Source organism: Stenella coeruleoalba (genome assembly GCF_951394435.1).
Source record: "Stenella coeruleoalba genome assembly, chromosome: 1".
Classification (NCBI taxonomy): Eukaryota; Metazoa; Chordata; class Mammalia; order Artiodactyla; family Delphinidae; genus Stenella; species Stenella coeruleoalba.
The window spans coordinates 28,011,080-28,029,966 of record NC_137169.1 but is presented as its reverse complement, the minus strand read 5'-3'; the positions used below and the strand labels follow the sequence as shown (position 1 = coordinate 28,029,966).

The 18,887-nt window shown below is 36.5% G+C and overlaps 1 protein-coding gene across 4 annotated transcripts in view; it reads right to left on the bottom strand.

Annotated features, from left to right (window-relative positions):
- Nucleotides 1–18,887, bottom strand: part of ZMYM4 (zinc finger MYM-type containing 4) — a 175,316-nt gene that overhangs the window by 83,353 nt on the left and 73,076 nt on the right. The window lies entirely within an intron of this gene.

Genomic DNA, 18,887 nt, shown 5'->3' with positions numbered 1-18,887 from the left:
TTTGCGTATACTGAAGAATCCTTGCATTCCTGGGATAAATCCCACTTTATCATGGTGTACAATCCTTTTAATGTGCTGTTGGATTCTGTTTGCTAGTATTTTGTTGAGGATTTTTACATCTACGTTCATCAGTGATACTGGAATGTAGTTTTCTTTCTTTGTGACATCTTTGTCTTGTTTTGGTATCAGAGTGATGGTGGCCTCATAGAATGAGTTTGGGAGTGTTCCTCCCTCTGCTATATTTTGGAAGAGTTTGAGAAGGATAGGTGTTAACTATTCTCTAAATGTTTGATAGAATTTGCCTGTGAAGCCATCTCATCCTGGGCTTCTGTTTGTTGGAAGATTTTTAATCACAGTCTCAATTTCAGTGCCTGTGATTGGTCTGTTTATATTTTCTATTTCTTCCTGGTTCAGTCTTGGAAAGTTGTGCTTTTCTAAGAATTTGTCCATGTCTTCCAGGTTGTCCATTTTACTGGCATATAGTTGGTTGTAGTAATCTCTCATGATCCTTTGGATTTCTGTAGTGTCAGCTGTTACTTCTCCTTTTTCATTTCTAATTTTATTGATTTGAGTCTTCTCCCTTTTTTTCTTGATGAGTCTGGCTAATGGTTTATGAATTTTGTTTATCATCTCAAAGAACCAGCTTTTAGTTTTATTGATCTTTCCCATTGTTTCCTTCATTTCTTTTTCATTTATTTCTGATCTGATCTTTATAATTTCTTTCCTTCCACTAACTTTGGGGTTTTTTTGTTCTTCTTTCTCTAATTGCTTCAGGTGTAAGGTTAGGTTGTTTATTTGAGATGCTTCTTGTTTCTTGAGGTAGGATTGTATTGCTATAAACTTCCCTCTTAGAACTGCTTTTGCTGCATCCCATAGGTTTTGGGTCATTGTGTTTTCATTGTCATTTGTTCCTAGGTATTTTTTGATTTCCTCTTTGATTTCTTCAGTGGTCTCTTGGTTATTAAGTAGTATATTCTTTAGCCTCCATTTGTTTCTATTTTTTACAGATTTTTTCCTGTAATTGATACCTAGTCTTATAGTGTTGTATTTGGAAAAGATATTTGATATGATTTCAGTTTTCTTAAATTTACCAAGGCTTCATTTGTGACCCAAGATATGATCTATCCTGGAGAACGTTCCATGAGCACTTGAGAAGAAAGTGTATTCTGTTGTTTTTGGATGGAATGTCCTGTAAATATCAATTAAGTCCATCTTGTTTAATGTATCATTTAAAGCTTGTGTTTCCTTATTTATTTTCAGCTTGTATGATCTATCCACTGGTGAAAATGGGGTGTTAAAGTCCCCTACTATGATTGTGTTACTGTCGATTTCCCCCTTCAAAGCTGTTAGCATTTGCCTTATGTACTGAGGTGCTCCTATGTTGGCTGCATAAATATTTACAATTGTTATATCTTCTTCTTGGATTGATCCCTTTATCATTATGTAGTGTCCTTCTTTGTCTCTTGTAATAATCTTTAAAGTCTATTTTGTATGATATGAGAATTGCTACTCCAGCTTTCTTTTGATTTCCATTTGCATGGAATATCTTTTTCCATCCTCTTTCACTCTGTATGTGCCCCTAGGCCTGAAGTGGGCCTCTTTTAGACAGCATATATATGGGTCTTGGTTTTGTATCCATTCAGCCAGTCATTGTCTTTTGGTTGGAGCATTTAATCCATTTACATTTAAGGTAATTATCGATATGTAAGTTCCTACTACCATTTTCTTAATTGTTTTGGGTTTGTTATTGTAAGTCTTTTCCTTCTCTTGTGTTTCCTGCCTAGAGAAGTTTCTTTAGCATTTGTTGTAAAGCTGGTTTGCTGGTGCTGAATTCTCTCAGCTTTTGCTTGTCTGTAAAGGTTTTAATTTCTCCATCGAATCTGAATGAGATCCTTGCTGGGTAGAGAAATCTTGGTTCTAGGGTTTCCCTTTCATCACTTTAAGTATGTCCTGCCACTCCCTTCTGGCTTGCAGCATTTCTGCTGAAAGATCAGCTGTTACCCTTGTGGAGATTCCCTTGTATGTTATTTGTTGTTTTTCCCTTGCTGCTTTTAATATTTTTTCTTTGTATTTAATTTTTGATTAATGTGTGTCTTGGCATGTTTCCTCTTGGATTTATCCTCTATGGGACTCTGTGTGCTTCCTGGACTTGATTGACTATTTCCTTTCCCGTATTAGGGAAGTTTTCAACTATAATCTCTTCAAATATTTTCTCAGTCCCTTTCTTTTTCTCTTCTTCTGGGACCCCTATAATTCGAATGTTGGTGCATTTAATGTTGTCCCAGAGGTCTCTGAGACTGTCCTCAATTCTGTTCATTCTTTTTTCTTTATTCTGCTCTGCAGTAGTTATCTCCACTATTTTATCTTCCAGGTCACTTATCCATTGTTCTGTCTCAGTTATTCTGCTATTGATTTCTTCTAGAGAATTTTTAATTTCATTTATTGTGTTGTTCATCATTGTTTGTTTGCTCTTTAGTTCTTCTAGGTCCTTGTTAAACGTTTCTTGTATTTTCTCAATTCTATTTCCAAGATTTTGGATCATCTTTACTATCATTACTCTGAATTCTTTTTCATGTGGACTGCCTATTTCCTCTTCATTTATTTGGTCTGGTGGGTTTTTACCTTGCTCCTTCAACTGCTGTGTGTATCTCTGTCTTCTTATTTTGCTTAACTTACTGTGTTTGGGGTCCCTCTTTCACAGGCTGCAGGTTTGTAGTTCCCATTGTTTTTGGTGTCTGCCCCCAGTGGCTAAGGTTGGTTCAGTGGGTTGTGTAGGCTTCCTGGTGGAGGGGACTAGTGCCTGTGTTGTGGTGGATGGCTGAATCTTGTCTTTCTGGTGGGCAGGACCACGTCCGGCAGTATGTTTTGGGGTGTCTGTGACCTTATTATGATTTTAGGCAGGCTCTCTGCTAATGGGTGGGGTTGTGTTCCTGTCTTGCTAGTTGTTTGGCATAGGGTTTCCAGCACTCTAGTGTGCTGGTCACTGAGTGGAGCTGGGTCTTAGCACTGAGATGGAGATCTCTGGGAGAGCTTTCACCGTTTGATATTACATGGAGCCAGGAGGTCTCTGGTAGACCAATGTCCTGAACTCAGCTCTCCCACCTCAGACGCACAGGCCTGACACCTGGCCGGAGCACCAAGACCCTGTCAGCCACACGGCTGCTAGTGTTGGAGGGTCTCCTGCAGAGGTGGGGGGTGGCTGTGGCCCAATGCGGGGACAAGGACACTGGCAGCAGAAGTTCTGGGAAGTACTCCTTGGCATGAGCCCTCCCGGAATCTGCCATTAGTCCCACCAAAGACTCTCTAGGCCCTAAATTTCTTAAATACTTGTAAAATCTACAGACTGAAAACTACAAAGGTTATTTAGAAATTTAATAATTTAGAAATTATTTACAGATTTAAAGAACTAAATAAATTCAGAATTATGTCATGCTCATGGATATATTTAAGATGTCAATTCTCCTCCGAATTAATCTACAGATTTAATGCAATTCCAATAGAACTCCCAATGGCTTATCTGTATATTGATACACTTACATGTTGATTCTATGTATAAATGCAAAGGACTTGAATAGACAAAGCAATTTTTTTTAAGAACAGAGTTGGATGACTTATAGTAACTTGTTTTTAAGTCTGTAATTATTTCAAAGTTAAAGTTAAAATAAAAATGATTTCAGCTGTAAAAAGGAACGAAATGGGACCATTTGTAGACACATGGATGGACCTGGAGACTGTCATACAGAGTGAAGTAAGTCAGAAAGAAAACGGTATTGTATATTAACGCATATATGTGGAATCTAGAGCAATGGTACAGATGAACCTGTTTGCAAGGCAGAAATAGAGACACAGACGGAGAGAACAAACGTATGGACATGAAGGGGGGAAAGGAGAGTGGAATGAATTGCAAGACTGGGTTTGACATACATATACTAATATGTATAAAATAGATAAATAATGAGAACCTGCTGTATAGCATAGGGAACTCCACTTCACTGTACAGTAGAAACTAATACAACATTGTAAAACAAATATACCCCAATTTTTTTAAATTTAAAAATAAATAAAAATGATTTCAAGATACAGTATATTTTTATCTGTAAATTATATTTCAGCAAATTTAGTTTTTTAAAATTTCATTTACAATAGCACAAGAAGTTTTAAATATACAGGGATAACAAAATATGCATAAGACCTGTACTTGAAAACTACAAAACATTGCTTAAAGGAAAGAAGAGCTAAATAAATTGAAAGGCACATCATATATATGAATTGGAAGACCACTAGTATTTAGATAGAAATTCTCCCCAAACTCATTTATAGATCCAACACAATCCCAATCACAAACCCAGGAAGATTTTTTATAGAAAATGACAAGGTGCTTCTAAGAAATTCCATGAAAATGCAAAAGATCTGGAATAGCAAAAACAACTTTGAAAAAAAATTACTTAGAATATCTCATTTAATATAAAACCAAAGTAATTAAGACAGTGAGGTACTGACTTAAGGAAAGGCATACAGATCCTTGGAACAGACTGAGTCTCGAAATAAATTCAAATATACAGATCAACTGATTTTCAACAAAAATACCAAGGTAAATCAATCAGAAAGAACAATCTTTTCAATAAATGTTGCTAATACAACTAGATATCCATATGCAAAAATTATTTATTTTGACTCTTAAATAACACTATACACAAAAGCTATCTTGAAATGGATAATAAACCTAGTCATAAAAACTAAGGCTAGGGACTTCCCTGGTGGTCCAGTGGTAAAGAATCCGCTTTCCAATGCAGGGGATGTGGATTTGATCCTTGGTGAGGGAACTAAGATCCCACACGCCACGGGGCAACTAAGCCCATGTGCCGCAACTACTTAGCTCCTGCACCTCAATGAGAGAGCCTGCGTACTGCAAACTACAGAGCCCATGCGCCCTGGAGCCTGAGCACCACAACTAGAGAGAGAAAACCCACGCACCAAAACAAAGAGCCCCCGCTGCAACAAAAGATCTCGCATGCCTCAATGAAGACCCCACTTGCTGCAACTAAGACCTGACACAGCCAAAAAAGAAAAAGAAAGAAAGAAAGAAAGAAAATAAATAAAAAAATAACAAAGAAATAAAATAAAAACTAAAAGGTAAGGTTAAAACTATTAAGTTTCTAGGAATAAGTACATGAACATATTCTTGATCTTGCAATAGGTCTTCTAGTCAGAATACAATAAATACAGCCCACAAAAATATAATAATTAAAAAATGGAACTTCATCAAAATTAAAACTTGTGCTTTTCAAAGGACACTACTGAGATAATGAAAAGGTCAGCCACAGAATACATGGATGGATGGATGAATGAATGGGTGGGTGGATGCATAGATATGGAAAGAGCTACACAGATACAGATGGATGGAGATAGAGATATCCACATCTATTTCTAATGATCTATAAAACAGAAGATTTGTATCCAGAATATGTAAAAAATCCTTACAACTTAATAATAGAAAAGAAAAACTCACAAATTTTTAAAAGGGGCAAAGATCTGAACAGACACTTTACAAAAGAACATTTTAAGAATGGCCAATATGGGCTTCCCTGGTGGGGCAGTCGTTAAGAATCTGCCTGCCAATGGAGGGGACACAGGTTCAAGCCCCGGCCCGGGAAGATCCCACCTGCTGCGTAGCAACTAATCCCGTGCACCACAACTACTGAGCCTGAGCTCTAGAGCCCACAAGCCACAACTACTGAAGCCTGCCTGCCTAGAGCCCATGTTCTGCAACAAGAGAAGTCACGACAATGAGAAGACCGCGCACCGCAATGAAGAGTAGCCCCTGCTCACTGCAACTAGAGAAAGCCCGCACACAGCAACGAAGACCCGACACAGCCCAAAATAAATAAATTGATATTAAAAAAAGAATGGCCAATACACACACTGAAAAGATATTCAAAATCATTAGTCAGCAGGGAAACGCAAATTAAAACCACAATGAGTTGCCACTATCGTTCCCATTTTTAAAAAAAACTATAATTCAAAAGACAAAGACCACTTAAATGAAATGAACAAATTACTTGAAAAACACAATTTACCAAATCTGACACAAGATTAAATATAAACTATAAATAATCCTGTATCTATTTGAAAATTTGAATTCATAATTTACAAACTCACACCAAGAAATCTCCAAGCCAAGATGGTTTTATTGGTGAATCCTATAAAACATTTCATAAAGCTGTAACTCCAATCGTACACAAAGTCTGTTAGAAAAATCCTTAATGAAATATTAGCAAATTGATCCCAGTAATTTTTAAATACTAACATTCTTCACCCATTCCTCAATGTAAAATGGGAATAATAATTTTTAAAAATGTAATAAAGCCTTAGCAAATGTGACAGTAACCTACAATAATTATCCCTAAATGATTATGAGAACCACTTAACTGGACTCAAAAATTAGTCAAAAGTGACAACTACCTTGATTATTACTTACAATAAAATCCTGAGGTTTGGCAAAAACATTAAATACATAATTTGAGTAGTCACTGGGATAAAGAAATAAAATATTTTTAGTTGATACAGTTTTATGACTGGAAAACTAGGCTCAAATTTTAAAAGACTATTAGATTTAATAAGGAAATTAAGTAAAATAATAGACTGTTCTTGTAATAAGAACATAGAAATGAAAAAAACTCCATTTGCAAAGTTCAAATGATACGAGAAAAGCACAATACATATTACTTGCAAGCAACTATAAAATTTAAGTAAACGGCATAAACCAAAATCTGTATAAGATATAGTCTGCTCCTGAATAGAAAAATATAGTAAACTACTGATTCTCCCTAAAAAGTAACATATAAAGGTATGCATTTTCAATTAGAATTCCAACAATTTTTGGATCTTCAATACAATCACATTAAAATTCAGTGGATGAACAGCCTAAAGAAAAGCTTTAAAATAACAGAAATTAAAACTAAGACATTGGCTTGACATAGCAGATAAATGTCTATACCTCAAAGCGAAAAAATATTTCTTATAATAATATATACTAATAATAAAATCAATGACAATAGTATAGAATTAAATATTTACTGTAAACATTAACATGTAAATATATAAATACAGACTTTAACAGAAATACAGAAAAAGATTCCCTTATATATAGAACTTAAATATACCTCATAGTGCCAATTCGGTTCACTGATAAAAATATTAACTATTAATAGGAAAAGATAAATTTTTAACATGTCAGCACAATCAGCTACTCATCTGAAGAAAGTGGACCCCAATCTTATCCTAAATCCAAAAATAAATATCAAACTAAGACTTAAATGCTAAAATATAAAATCTTCCAAGATAATCCATTATAGATTATAAAATTTTATTGAAAAGCATTAAAGATTTAAATAAATGAAAAGACACACGAAGTTCATAGATAGAACGACTCACTATCATAAACATGCCAATTCTCTCTCAGTTGATCTATAGACTCAAAGACAATCCCATCAAAATTTTGCGCTTATTTGATTTTGTTTTGTTAGTGACTTGGCAAGATATTTCTAAAATGAACAGTAGGAAGAACAGGTGAAACATTCCTGAAGAAAACTTTTCAAGAATGTCAACCATCAGGTTATCAAGACTTATTATAAAGTAAATTAATTAAAAGAACATGGCACAGAAATAAACAAAACGTCCATTGGAGAATGTGGAGAAAAAGCCCATAGGTATACACTACAGAGTAGCTTTTCAGGTAACTATGTAAAGGAAATAGTATTTCATAAATGGTGGTGAGACAATTTGTTAGTATTATGGAAAGAAATAAAATTAGTTCCCTAAGCCAAACCATGAAACAGTTGACTCTATGATAAAGTAAAACCAATGAACATTTTAGGAAATAATATGTAAGATCTTTCTGACCTCAACCTAGAAAAGGTTTACCTAAATAAAATTAAAAAAAAAAAAAAGAAAATCAAACCATAAAGGAAAAGACTGATACATTTATTATCATTCAAATAAATTAAAATTAATTTCTGCTTATGCAAAGTATTATAAAGATAAATCATGAGTTAGGAAATTTTATTTTCAATATCTATAACTGACAAGTTTATTCTTCAGGATATTTAGAGAACAACAATGCAGTTAAGAAAAGACCTCAATGTAGTTTTGATTTGCATTTCTCTAATGATTAATGCAAATCAAAACTACAACAAGATATCATCTCACACCAGTCAGAATGGCCATCATCAAAAAATCTACAAACAATAAATGCTGGAGAGGGTGTGGAGAAAAGGGAACACTCTTGCACTGCTGGTGGGAACGTGAATTGGTACAGCCACTAAGGAGAACAGTATGGAGGTTCCTTAAAAAACTACAAATAGAACTACATATGACCCAGCAATCCCACTACTGGGCATATACCCTGAGAAAACCATAATTCAAAAAGAGTCCTGTACCAAAATGTTCATTGCAGCTCTATTTACAATAGCCCAGAGATGGAAACAACCTAAGTGCCCATCATCGCATGAATGGATAAAGAAGATATGGCACATATATACAATGGAATATTACTCAGCCATAAAAATAAACAAAATTGAGCTATTTGTAATGAGGTGGATAGACCTAGAGTCTGTCATACAGAGTGAAGTAAGTCAGAAAGAGAAAGACAAATACCGTATGCTAACACATATATATGGAATTTAAGATAAAAAAATGTCATGAAGAACCTAGGGGTAAGACAGGAATAAAGATACAGACCTACTAGAGAATGGACTTGAGGATATGGGGAGGGGGAAGGGTAAGCTGTGACAAAGCGAGAGAGAGGCATGGACATATATACACTACCAAACGTAAGGTAGATAGCTAGTGGGAAGCAGCCCCATAGCACAGGGAGATCAGCTCGGTGCTTTGTGACCGCCTGGAGGGATAGGATAGGGAGGGTTGGAGGGAGGGAGACGCAAGAGGGAAGAGATATGGGAACATATGTATAACTGATTCACTTTGTTATAAAGCAGAAACTAACACACCATTGTAAAGCAATTATACTCCAATAAAGATGTAAAAAAAAAGAAAAGACCAACAACCCAATAGCAAGTGGGCAACAGATTTTGCAAGTGGGCAACAGATTTTGCAAAAGAATCAGAAATGGCCAAAACACATGAAAAAATGTTCAACTAAATTACTAATCAGGAAAACATAAATTTTAAAAAGTGAATTCCATGTTATACCTGCTATAATTACAAAGTTTAAAAGTCTGATAATATCAAGTGTTGGCCAAATGCATAGTGACCAAAACTCTAAACAATGGTAGAATTATAAATGGATGAAACTACTGAAAAAATTGAGCTTTGCATTTCTAGTAAGTTGAGAATGTACACATCCAATGCCTGAGCAATCACTTTCCATATACACCCTAGAGCAGGGGTAGGTAAATTGTGTCTGCATGCTAAATCCAGAAGCCACCTGTGTTGTACTCGTATAACCCATGAGCTAAGAATGGTTTTAACATTTTTAAGTGGTTAAAAAAAAATTAAAAGAAAGATATTTCTTGACACCTGAAAATTACACTAAATTCAGTATTCAGTGCCAATAAAGTTTAATTGGAAACAAACACACTAATCCCTTCTTATACTGTCTATGACTGCTTTCATGCTAAAAAGTCAGAGCTGAATGCTGCAACAGAGAAAGCATACCTATAAAGCCTAAAATATTTACTATCTGGTCTTTTAGAGAAAAAGTTTGACAATTCCTGTCCTAAAGAAATATATTCTAAACTTGTTTTTGACAGACTCACCACAAGAAATAGATTTCACATTGAACTCCATACATGGTACTTTCTTGTATGAATCAGAAAACATGCAAGGATGTTCGTAGAGGAAAGATTTGTAATGGAAAAACTAGAAACATCAAGAAGTATTGGATTGGCCAAAAGGTTCGTCATTTTCTGTAGGATGGCTCTAGTAGGATTTAACTGTCTTTAAACTTCATTCAAAACAATTTTGTTAGGTTGTATTGTGACAGCTGTCTTATCAGCGAGTACTTAAAAAAAAAACATCAAAATTGGTAAACTTTTGTGTAGCCATTTTAATATTGAAGATGGAAGCAAGAAAGCAACATTTCCGGCATATTATGCTTTATTATTTCAAGAAAGGTAAAAACGCAACTGAAACACACAAAAAAGATTTGTGCAGTATATGGAGAAGGTGCTGTGACTGACTGAACATGTCAAAAGTGGTTTGCAAAGTTTCGTGCTGAAGATTTGTTGCTGGGCAATGCTCCACAGTCAAGTAGACCAGTTGAAGTTGACAGTGATCAAATCGAGACATTAAGTGAGAACAGTCAACGCTATACCACATGGGAGATAGCCAACATACTCAAAATATACAAATCAAGTGTTGAAAATCATTTACACCAGCTTGGTTAGGTTAATCGCTTTGATGTTTGCGTCCCAAGTAAATCAAGCAAAAAAAACCTTCTTGACTGTATTTCCGCGTGCGATTCTCTACTTAAACGTAAGGAAAACATTCATTTTTAAAACAAATTGTGACAAGTGATGAAAAATGGATACTGTACAATAATGTGGAATGGAAGAGACTGTGGGGCAAGCCACAGAAGAAATGAACCGCCACCAACCACACCAAATGCCGGTCTTCATCCAAAGAAGGTGATGTTGTGTATATGGTGGGACTGGAAGGGAGTCCTCTATTATGAGCTCCTCCTGAAAAACCAAACCATTAATTCCAACAAGTACTGTTCCCAATTAGACCAACTGAAAGCAGCATTCGACTAAAAGCATCCAGAATTAGTCAACAGAAAATGCATAATCTTCCATCAGGATACTACAAGACTGCATGTTTCTTTGATGACCAGGCAAAAACTGTTAAAGCTTGGCTGGGAAGTTCTGATTCATCTGCCGTATTCAGCAGACATTGCACCTTCAAATTTCCATTTATTTCAGTCTTTTCAAAATTCTCTTAGTGGAAAAAATTTCAATCCCCTGGAAGACTGTTAGAAGGCACCTGAAACAGCTCTTTGCTCAAAAAGATAAAAAGTCTTGGGAAGATGGAATTATGCAGTTGCCTGAAAAATGGTAGAAGTGGAACAAAAGGGTGAATACGTTGCTCAATAAAGTTCTTGGTGAAAATGAAAAATGTGCCTTTTATTTTTACGTAGAAACCAAAGGAACGGGCTTCCCTGGTGGCGCAGTGGTTGAGAGTCCGCCTGCCGATGCAGGAGACATGGGTTCGTGCCCCGGTCCGGGAAGATCCCAGGTGCCGCAGAGTGGCTGGGCCCGTGAGCCATGGCCGTTGAGCCTGCGTGTCCAGAGCCCGTGCTCCGCAACGGGAGAGGCCACAACAGTGAGAGGCCCGCATACCGGAAAAAAAAAAAAAAAAACCAAAGGAACTTTTTGGCCAACCCAATATATATACACTAAAATAGATTTTGAAATTTTGATATATTTTAAACATAAGACCTAAAAGTATAAAACTCCTAAAAGAAAACATAGGGAAAAACCTTCATGACACTGGATTAGGCAATGATTTCTTGGACATGACACCAAAAACACAGGCAACAAAAGCAAAAATAAACAAATGGGACTACCTACATCAAATTTTTAAAACTTCTGGATGTCAAAAGAAACAACCAACAGAGTGAAAAGGTAACACATGGAATGGAAGCAAGTATTTGCAAATCATACATCTGACGGGGGTAATATCCAGAATATATAAAGAACTCTTACAAATCAACAATGAGAAAAAAAACAAATAACCCAATTCAAAACTGGCGAAAGGACTTGGAAAAAGACATTTCTCCAAGAAGACAAATGGCCAACAAGCATATCAAAAGATGCTCAACATTACTAATCATTAGAGAAATGCTAATCAAAACTACAATGAGATATCACCTCACACCCATTAGGATGGTTACGATCAAAAACACAGAAAGTGACAAGTGTTGACAAGGATGTGGAGAAACTGGAATCCCTGTGTTAGTGCGAATGTAAAATGGTGCCACCGCTCCTGAAAACAGTATGGCAAGTCCTCAAAAAAAATGAAAACAGAATTATCATATGAACAAGCAATCCCATTTCTGGGTATATATCCAAGACAAATGAAAGCAGAATCATGAAGAGATATTTGCTCGCCATGTTCAGTGCAGCATCATTCACAAAAACCAAGAGGCAGAAGCAATCCAAATGCCCATCAACAGGTGAATGGATAAACAAAACGTGGTACTACCCATACAGCGGAATATTATTCAGCCTTAAAAAGGAAGGAGGGCTTCCCTGGTGGCGCAGTGGTTGAGAGTCCGCCTGCCAATGCAGGGGACACGGGTCCGTGCCCTGGTCTGGGAAGATCCCACATGCCACGGAGCGGTTGGGCCAGTGAGCCATAGCTGCTGAGCCTGCGTGTCCAGAGCCTGTGCTCCGCAGCGGGAGAGGCTACAACAGTGAGAGGCCCGCATACCGCAAAAGAAAAAAAGGGGGAAGGACATCCCAATACATGTTACAACATGTATAAACCTTAAGAGGGGAGGGAAATTTTGTTCAATGGATACAGAAATTTCAGTTTTGCAAGATAAAATAGTTCTACAGATTTGTTGCATAAAAACGTGAATGTACTTAATATTATGGAACTATACACTTAAAAATGATTAAGATGGTAAATTTTTACATTATGTGGGTTTTTTTACCACAATTTAAAATGAATAAATGAAAATTATGGGCTTCCCTGGTGGTGCAGTGGTTGAGAATCTGCCTGCTAATGCAGGGGACACAGGTTTGAGCCCTTGTCTGGGAGGATCCCACATGCCGTGGAGCAACTAGGCCCGTGAGCCACAACTACTGAGCCTGTGCGTCTGGAGCCTGTGCTCCGCAACAAGAGAGGCCATGATAGTGAGAGGCCCGCGCGCCGCGATGAAGAGTGGCCCCCACTTGCCACAACTAGAGAAAGCCCTCGTACAGAAACGAAGACCCAACACAGCAAAAATTAATTAATTAATTAATAAACTCCTACCCCCAACATCTTCTTTTAAAAAAAAAAATTATAATGTTTATATAATGAATTACTATACATCAGTGATGAATGAATGAGAGCTAAATGATCAGTACAGACAAATCTCAAGAATATACAATAAGGGACTTCCCTGGTGGCGCAGTGGTTAAGAATCCGCCTGCCAATGCAGGGGACGCGGGTTTGAGCCCTGGTCCGGGAAGATCCCACATGGCTCAGAGCAGCTAAGCCCGTGCACCACAACTACTGAGCCCGTGTGCCACAACTACTGAAGCCTAGACGCCTAGAGCCCATTCTCTGCAACAAGAGAAGCCACTGTAATGAGAAGCCCATGCACCATAACGAAGAGCAGCCCCCACTCGCCACAACTAGAGAAAAACCACGCACAGCAATGAAGACCCAATGCAGCCAAAAATAAAATTATTTAATTTTAAGAAAAAGAATATACAATGATAAAACAAAGTGGTAACATATACAGTATGATTAAAAAATACAGAGTTCATAAATAAGCAAAACTAAACAATATATTGATCAACAATGAAAATGTGGTTAAAAACTATAAGAAAAGCAAGGAAAAATGGCAATAAATACATACTTATCAATAATTACTGTAAATGTCACTGGACTAAAAGCTCCGATCAAAAGCATAGAGTGACTGATTGGATAATAAAACAAGAACGTAAAATATGCTGCCTACAAGAGAGTCGCTTTAGGGCAAAAGACATGAATGGATTGAAAGTGAGGGGATGGAAAAAGATATTTCACGCAAATGTAAATGACAAGAAAGTGGGGACAGCAACACTCGTATCAAATAAAGTGGACTTTAAAACAAAGGGTATAAAAAAAGGCAAAGAAGGACACTATATAATGATAAAAGGATCGATACAAAAAGAGGATATTACACTCATTAACATAAATGCACCTAATATAGAAGCACCCAAACACATAAAATACTAACAGACATAAGAGGAGAAACTGACGGGAACACAATAATAGATTTAACAACCCCACTCACATCAACGGACAGATTTTCCAGACAGAAAACTAATAAGGCAACACAGACTCTAAATGACACAACAGAACAGTTAGACTGAATTGATATCTATAGGACACTATAGCCAAAACAAACAGAACACACATTCTCTTCGAGAGCGCGTGAAACACTCTCAAGGATAGACCACAGTCTGTGGCCCAAAACAAGCCTCAACAAATTTAAAAGGACAGAAATTATTTCAAGCATCTTCTCTGACCACAAAGGCATGAAACTAGAAATCAACCACAGAGAGAAAAGCAAGAAAAAAAAACGATTACAGGGCTTCCCTGGTGGCGCAGTGGTTAAGAGTCCACCTGCCAATGCAGGGGACATGGGTTCGTGCCCGGTCCAGGAAGATCCCACATGCCGCGGAGCAGCTGGGCCCGTTAGCCACGGCCGCTCAGCCTGCGCATCCAGAGCCTGTGCTCCGCAACGGGAGAGGCCACAATGGTGAGAGTCCCGCGTACCACAAAAAAAAAAAAAAAAAAAAGATTACATGGAGACTAAACAACATGCTACTAAAAAACTAATGGGTCAACAATGAAATCAAACAGGAAATTAAAAAATACCTCGAGATAAATGACAATGAAAACAAAACCATATAAAATCTATGGGATGCAACAAAAGCAGATCTAAGAGGGAAGTTCACAGAGATACAGGCCTTCCTCAAAAAAGAAGAAAAATCTCAAATAAGCAACCTAACCTACCACCTACAATAATGAGAAAAAGAAGAACAAACAAAACTTAATGTCAAAAGAAGGAAGGAAATAATAAAAATCAGAGAGGAAATAGAGACTTTTTTAAAAAATCAATAAAACCAAGAGCTGATTTTCTGAAAGGATAAACAAAATTGACAAATCACTGGCCAGGATCACTAGGGAGAAAAGAGAGAAAAGCCAAATAAACAAAATAAGAAATGAAAGAGGAGAAACAACCAATACAGCAGAAACTCAAAAAATCCTAAGGAATTACTATGAACAGTTATATGCCAATAAAATATACAACCTAGAAGAAACAGACAAGTTCCTAGAAACATACAGCCTGCCAAAACTGAATCAAGAAGAAACAGATAATTTGAACAGACCAATCACTAGAAGTGAAACAGAACTTGTAATAAAAAACAAACAAACAAAACCCTCCCTGCAAACAAAATCCAGGACCATAAGGCTTCACTGGGTAATTCTACCAAATATACATAGAAGAACTCATACTTATACTTCTACAACTCTTCCAAAGGATTGAAGAGGAGGGTCATGATTGAAGAGGAGGGTCAATGACTCCCGCATTCATTCTATGAAGCCACCTACACCCTAATACCAAAACCAGACAAAGAAAATACAAGAAGAGAAAATTACAGGCCAATATCTTTGAATGAAAACAGGTGCAAAAATCCTCAACAAAATATTAGCAAACAGAATCCAACAACACATAAGGATTATACAACATGATCAACTTGGATTTATTCCAGGGTCACAGGGATAGTTCAACATATGCAAAGCAATCAATGTGATACATCACATCAACAAAAGACAAAAACCAACAGATACAGAAAAAGCATTTGATAAAATTCAACATCCATTCGTGATAAAAACTCTCACCAAAATGGGTATAGAGGGAACATATCTCAACATAATAAAAGCCATTTATGACAAACCCACAGTCAATACAGCACTCAGTGGTGAAAACCTGAAAGCCTTCCTGCTAAATTCTGGAACAACACAAGGATGCCCAATCTCACTGCTTCTATTCAAACATAATATTGGAAGTCCTAGCCACAGAAATCAGACAAGAAAAAGAAAATGTATCCAAATTGGAAGGCAAGAGGTAAAATTGTCATTGTACACAGATGACACAATACTCTATATAGAAAACCCTAAAGACTCCACACAAAAACTATTAGAACTAATAAATGCATTCAGCAAGGTAAAAGGATACAAGCTTAATGTAAAGATATCTGTTGCATTTCTTTACGCTAACAATGAAATCTTAAAAAGAAAGCTTAAAAAAAAATCCCATTTAAAATCACATCAGAAAAAAAAAAAAAAAATCACATCAGGTGACATGACACTATACATAGAGAATCTTAAAAATGCCACCAAAAAACTACTGGAGCTAACCGATGAATTTCATAAAGTAGCAGGATACAAAATTAATGCACAGAAATCTCTTTTACCAATTATTCCTTTATTTCTACCAAATAACAATTATAATTCAAAACCTGTGATTCTAGTGAACTAGGGGGCAATTCAGAAATTAACACAACATTGTAAATCAACTATACTTCAATAAAAATTTTTTTAATTTCTCTGTTCTATTTTTTCTTATATTTATTTGGCTGCGCCAGGTCTTAGTTGCGGCATGCGAAATCTTCGTGGCCACATGCAGGATCTTTTTTAGTTGTGGCATGTGGGATCTTGAGCTGCACATGTGAACTCTTAGTTTTGGCATGCGGGATCTAGTTCCCTGACCAGGGATGGAACCCGGACCCCTGCATTGGGAGCACGGAGTCTTAATCACTGGACCACCAGGGAAGTCCCTCTCTATTCTATCTGAACTTCTTTCAAACTTCACATAAAGCGGCAATGGTTAAGGGAACATGAATTAGGGTAATGCACCGTATAACAGTCACTTCCACTATCACCATGTTATCTTGAATAATCCACAGCACAAATCCTCCAAATGATGAACTAGAAGTTGGACAGCACTACTCTCTCTTTTGATTTGCATAAAATATTGAAGGCTTTTTTCTTTTAAATCCCTTTCACCGAAAACACTACATATTTGTAAAATCAATTCAGCTTTTTCATGTTTAAACCAAATTTCCCAAAGTCCTCACTGATGGAGTTACATTCTATCAGTTTATGCGTCCCAACAATTAGCAGACACTATAGTCTGCTGAAAGTTTCAGAAGGATTGTGCCCTAGAAGGGCCGAACTTGATCTATAAAACCAAATATGTGAAGCCGCACGTCCTGGTGGTCTTGGGCAATGAACATATGGTAAGTCTGGTATTACACAAAACATTTTGATGCACTTGCCTGAGAAACAGTGAATTTCCTTTTTTCTGTACATCGACATCAAGACAAAATGGTAGGCCTCAAATGACCATCTTTGGAATCAAGCACTTCCTGAATACCATCTATGTAGCAGTCTGCCCTTATCTCTCCTGAATAGGTGTCTGTGTTCCTGAGTTCCCTTCACGGAGGGAGGCCAGTCTCCTCTTCCAAGCTAGTCACTTCTCTGCCTTCAACAGCCCCTTAATTATAAACTACCAGAAAGGGGGAGATAAAGGTAATCTTTACCACACCATTTGCACTTAACATTTGGTATAAAATCCCCTGCTTGTAAATCTCCAGCCTAAAAATGTTTGCAGGGATGAAGCAAAAAAAGCACCAGGCACCAGAAACATAAACCCCAAATGTTGTGTGTACAGACCCATTGTATAGCAGCTTGGTTACTGCCTTAAGATTTCTGCTACCACTTTAAGATTGTTGTTACTGCAACATCTTTAACAAATAAAGCATCAGATTAAAACCATCATTAGAAAGCTATTTGATTAATTTCTATTACTAGTATACAGGCTTGAGCAAAGGCATATCCAGAAGCAGGAAATCAAAATTTATTTGCTAAAAGTGAGACATAATGGCTGAGGGATACCTTCTAACAGCCCCATGTTTTACTTTTTGATCTGTTACCCCTGACCACAGATGACTGGTTCAAAGATAAACATCGGATGCAAGCTGGCCCAATCATAATCTTCTTCCTAGGAACTTAAAATCTAAAATGGATAAAAATAACGACTAAAAGTCATTGGAGCATAACTGCTTTCTGGCAGTACTAGAGACAACAGGCCCACAATCACATTAGACTGAGTTCCCTGGGGGAAATTTGTTCTTTACGTCCTCCCTAAATTCTGTGAAATCCCTCAATATACTTCTGAAGTGTTTTTCTGGATAAGTGAGCAAGAGTCTACTTTTCTTGCTTAAATGCAACAGAAAGGATATTCAATAACTAAACCCAACGAGGATCAGGAGAGCTAGTTACTTCTCAACATGTAGTTTGAAAACTGTTATCACTCAAAAAATATAAACAAACTAATTCCAAAGAGAAAGAAGGTACTCACAGATCCTTCTGGTGAAAGTAAACAAAAAACAAAAGAAATGAACATTCTCCTTGACTCAGGAATTCTAGATGATAAAATTTATCCTTCATAAACAACTGCATGAACATCCTTTGATGATTCATCAATTCTATTGTTAGATTCACTAAACTTATTGAGGTAATCATTTCACGATGTATGTAAGTCAAAACAGTATGTCAATTATATGTCAATAAAACTGGAAGAAAAAGTCTATCCTTAGAATTTATCCTACAAAAACACTTCAGCAAGTAGACAAAGATGTGTATAGAAATGCATACTTAATATTGTTTATAATAGTAAAAAGTTGAAAATAATACACACACATGTAAAAGAGGAATCTGATTAACTTATAGTACAGCCATACAATAAAATACTGAGTACCCACTAGAAAGGATGCAATAGCTCCATATCCACTGACACAGAATATATCTAGGCACTTGTATGAGAAAAGCAAGAACAACGTTCACAGGATACATAAATCCCCTCCCATCACATAGAGATATACATTTACATTCATAGAAAAAAGTCTGGAAAGATATATATTACATGTTTAAAACTGATTCTCCTTGGAGAATGGTAAAGGCTTTTATTTTCTGCTTTATTCATTTTTGTATTATAAAATAGAATGTATTACTTTTATAATCTAAGAAACAAAGTTTCTTTTAAGAAAACCATATAACAATGGAAAAAATATGAAGAGAAAATTAAGAGACCCTGTA